General features: G+C 31.3%; 1 non-coding gene across 1 annotated transcript; it reads left to right on the top strand.

The window, feature by feature from the left end:
- The first annotated feature begins 716 nt into the window (after positions 1-716).
- Positions 717-852, top strand: LOC118001635. Its single transcript, XR_004676750.1, has one exon. It is a non-coding gene; the product is annotated as a U4 spliceosomal RNA (small nuclear RNA).
- Positions 853-5,189: the final 4,337 nt, after the last annotated feature.

Genomic DNA, 5,189 nt, shown 5'->3' with positions numbered 1-5,189 from the left:
AGCAAGGTAAGTAAATTTTGTCTGTTGTCTGCAGTAATAATGTTAGCTGTTAATGATTATTTGTATAAAAGCCACTCAGTGATATGTCTTAGAATAATTTGCTCATAATGACTTACATTCAGGATATTAACTCAAAAATTCTTATATTTTGAATACTCTATCCTTGTTGCTACAAGGCAGAGGAGGCTTTGGAATGCAATTTGCAGAAAATGAAGTGGTGGGATCACTCATTATCTGAGGAAAGAGGAAAGCAATTAAAAAAAAAAACAAAACCCTGACATAACAACAAATAGACATAAGGAGTTCCTAAAATGCGGACTCTCAAATTAGGTTGCCCATATTACTGGTTAATATTATCATCTGTGGTTTTTGAACTAAAATTTAAGAAGTTGAAAAAATGGAACCAATGTGACCCAGGGTGTGTATTTTATTTATTGACCCCTTTAAGACATAATTATACCGTTTTGTACAAACATAATTTAGTGTATGTTTCTAAAATTTTAGTTTAAATCTTAAAGATATTCTAATTCATAATACTGTTAACCTATCTATATTTTTATATTTAAAGTGAGGTTTTTTTGTGTAGCATATAATTTGGTTTGACAATCTCAGTCTTTTAAGTGATATCTTTACATCATTCACATTTAAAGTGATTATTGATATGGTTGGATTAAAATCTGTCACACTGCTTGCTGTTTTCTTTTGTTCTTTGCTCTAGCTTTGCGCCCTGGCAGTATCGTAGCCAATGAGGTTTATCCGAGGCGCGATTATTGCTAATTGTTCCCTTTGCTCTTTGTTTTTTTTTTCTGGACTTTTCCTATAAATAGAATCATATGATATATGGTCATTTTTCACTGGCTTCTTTTAATTAACTTAATTATATCAGATTCCTCCATGCTGTGGCATGTATAAGTACCTCATTGCTTGTTATTGCTGAATTATATTCCGTTGTGTGGATATATTTTCTTTATCCATTCATTAGTTGATAGATATTTGAGTTGTTTTCACATTTCTGCTATTATGAAGAAAGCTGCTGTGAATATTTTCATACCTTTTATGGGAATGTTTTCTAACCTCTTGGATATATACCAATGGCATGGCTGGTCATATGGTAACTGTGTTTAACTTTTTGAGGAACTGACAAGCTGTTTTCCAAAGTAGCTATACCATTTTACATTCTCACTGGGAATATATGAGGGTTCCAATTTCCCCAGGAAACTAACACTTGTTATTGCTTATCTTTTTTTTTTTTTAATTGTAGCCATTCTAGTGAGTGTGAAATGATATTCATTGTGGTTTGACTTACATTTCTCTAATGTCTAATGATGTTGAGCATCTTTTCCTGTGCTCATTGGCCTATTGGGTATCTTCTTTTGAGAAATGCCTATTCAAATCCATTGCCCATTTTTAATTAGTTTATCTGTCTGGTTATTGTTGAGTTGTAAGAGTTCTTTAACCTCGAAGCATGTCCCTTATCATAGATACAATTGGGAAATATTTTCTCTCATTTTTCACTTTATTGTGTTCATAAAAGTTTCTAAATGTGATGAAGTCCAATTTACCTTTTCCTTTTATTGCTTGTGATTTTTGGTTTCATATATACACAATTATTGCCTAATCCCAAGTCACTGAGATTTACTCCTATTTTCTTCTAAGAGTTTTAATAGTTTTACCTCTTACATTTAGGTTTATGATTTATATTAAGTTAATTTTTATATATGATGTGACTTACGGAATGTGAGGTCTTTTGCATGTGGATATTGTGTTGTCTGAACACCATTCATTGAAAAGAGTATTTTTTCTCCATTGAATTGTCTTGGCACCTTTGTCAAAATTTAATTGGCTAATAATATAAGGGTTTTTTTCCCTAGACTTTCAAATATTTTTCATTGATCTGTATGTCTATCCTTATGCCAGTACCATACTTGTTAATTACTGTAGCTTTGTAGTCATATTTATTATTATCTTTGTTATTATTATTAGGATTCTAATAAGGATAATATTCATAGGAAAAAATCTACCGACAGCCCAGACAATCATCTTTTACCTCAGTCACCCATCTTTTGGTTCTACCTTGTGAGTAATACAAATGGTGTAATTCATTTTGATTCTTTATTTTCTTTATACACTAGGAATATGACATCTAATTTTGTGATCCATATTCCGCAACTTTGCAGGAAATTTAGTTATTTAAATTTGCTAATAAGATTATTCTTAGCTAGTTTTAAGTATCTAAAAATTTTACATTCAAATTATTTATATGTAAATGTTATATATATGTTGTTAACCCTTTTTTTGAAAATATAACATTTTATCCTGTAAATATAAGGTATGATAATTAAATTCAAATTAATTTTATGGCTTTATGAATGAGGCTCTTATTGATAGTTATTAAACTAGAGAATGAATAGCATAGATGTGAACACAACATAGGTTACAAAAATGAACATTATGGTCTGTTATACAGCAGGAGAGGAACAATTGCTTATTGATTACAAGAGATCTTTCTGGAATACATATATCAGTTATGGAAGCTGCTTAGCTTTATAACTAGTATACCCATCAGTCCATTATTCAAATCAGCAAGCATTGACTTGACATTGTTCTAGACATGGGCCATATATCCAGTATTTCTGACTAGAAAGTAGTTATAGTATGGTATAGACATAAACAATTAAAGAGGAAATGTTTATGGTGATAAGTACTAACATACAGACAAGCAGAGGGAGGGGGCTCCTTTATCAGATGGGAGAGTCATTAAAGGCTGGAAGAAGTAAAGTTTGAATTAATGTATGAAAAATAAGTAGGGTTAGAATGATTACACCTTCTGATAATTACTACTGCTGCCAACTGGACTTCAAATTTTCTATCTTGCTTCACTATAAATAATTTGTTTCTATTACTGAGATTATATTTTAATACTAGCTCACAACACAGAAGTATTTATGAAAGTAGAAGTCATGAAAAAAGTAAAGATATTAAGCTGAAGACATTTTAGATGTTAAGCCAATGTTAATTATTAATGGTGGATATTTGTTGAGAGAACAAGAATTAAGTTGTAAGATCTCTGTTTGGTTCCATTGTCTTAAAGAATGTTGAAGTGTCATTCTTTTTTTTTTTTTTTTTTCAGGATTTATTTATTTATTTGAGAGAGAGAGAGAAGGCAGGGGGGTGCATAGAGAGAGGGAGAGAGAATTTCAAGCAGACTCCCCACTGAGCGTGGAGCCCATCATGGCAGGGCTCAATCTCACGACCCTGAGATCTTGACCTGAGCAGAAATCAAAAGTCGATGCCCAACTGACTGAGTCACCCAGGCACCCCAAAGAGTGATTCTTATAAAAGATCATTGTTGCTATCTCATCTTTTACTCAAATTCTGTGATATATTTTGGGAGGAGTGGAATTAAATGGTTGCTAATTCCAGCCATGTGTCTAGTTATTTACTCATTGATTTGAGGAAGATGTGAGTGTGATTACAGGGCTACAGACCCTCTCTTTTAGAACAGAGCATATAATGCACATATTCACAGTAATTTTTCTGCTCTCGGACATCATAATTTCTCATTGTAAAAATTTCCCAGTCTAACTCTGTAATCTTATAATCCAACTTAACACACCCTCTCATTGTATGAGAGTAGAATCTAATTTCTTAGGAGAAAATTACCACCATAAAAATATGATTTTTTAATTAAAAAGTTGATACCCAGAACCAAATTAATCACTCTTTCTTCCCAATAAATTATACAGAATGAAGTTACACTGTCATTAAGAGGAAAACAGTATCATAGCACTCAAAACTGTGTTTATTCTGTTATAAGCACAACTACCTAAGAAAATCAACTAATATTAGAAAGGAAAATACTCTGCTTGAAAGTAAATTTGTGTACAGTCTCTGAGTGAAATATTTTGTTCCAGTGAGATTAGCAAACACAAATAGCAACAATGAAGAAAAAGCCACTAAAATTCTTAAGAGCAAATAATCTGCCATTCTGCATTTCTGTATGTGAATGTTATCTGCTCCAGCTATCAGAAAGAGGCTGTCAATCAGTTCTATTGCTGGAATGAAGGAATAGATGGTACAGTTTAATTTTATTATGGAAATTGATTTGCATCTTTTATATTTCTTGATTGAAATCTTTCCAGGTAATGGCATTGAAGAAGACTCATAAAACTGCCATGACTGGGGTAATAACAATTATTATGATCAAATTTAATAAAAAATACTTGCCTGCAATATGGGAACTATGAATAATTCATGTAAACTGTTGCTTAAAATGTGATAGAGAGGAAAAGACTTGTAGAAAAAATCTTAATGTATCCAGACAGGGATGATAATTGGTTTTTGCAAATAATGAATACTTCATGTACAAACCAAGACTAACAAGGCTAGAGGAGAAGACTCTACATAGAGGAAATAATACCACATATCTGATTTTTGCCAGATAAGAGGGATAAGTGGGTTTTTTTTTTAAGACTGTCAGAAAATGAATATTCTAAAAATTATATTATAGAACATCACAATGTTTCTTTTACATAAAGAATTGAGGAATATTTAAAATGTCTGTATTCTATAGAGAACAAACAGATGGTTACTAGAGGGGGGGGATGGGTGATATAGGTAAAGGGGATTAAGAGTACACTTATTGTGACGAGCTCTGAGTAATGTATAGAATTGTTGAATCACTATATTGTACACTTGAAACTAAAATAACACTGTATGTTAATTACACAGGAATTAAAAAAATAAAGATTTCTTCCCTGAAAAAAAAAAAGTCTGTATTCATATGTTTGTGAATAACCTATGAAAAAATGAACATTGACTCCAGTGATAAAATTTAGCATTTTCCTGTGTATATTATTTAATAGTCTCAGAGGCCTAGAAATCCAAGTTAACCCTAAAGAATTTGTACAGCTTCAATACTGGAACAATATTTGTTTTGAAAAAGAAGTTCAAAAATGTTAGTTTTAATTTATTTGACATACAGAATTTTTACATGCATACTTAACATCTCTAGCTGTAATCTAATTCTCTGAGTTTTGTTTCAATTTAATCTTGTTTCTTTTAACTTTGTTAATCTCTCTGTTTCCTGCTTTTATTGGCTACCATCTGGTGGAAAAAAATTGCAATAGCAGAGGAAGGGTAAAATCTATGTAATAAGACAAAGGTTTTAATTGTGAATATGATTGCCA

Source organism: Mirounga leonina, unplaced genomic scaffold (assembly GCF_011800145.1).
Source record: "Mirounga leonina isolate KUSES-001 unplaced genomic scaffold, KU_Mleo_1.0 Mir_53, whole genome shotgun sequence".
Taxonomy (NCBI): Eukaryota; Metazoa; Chordata; class Mammalia; order Carnivora; family Phocidae; genus Mirounga; species Mirounga leonina.
Note: the sequence above shows the minus strand (reverse complement) of the source record. Positions and strands in the feature narration are given on the sequence as shown.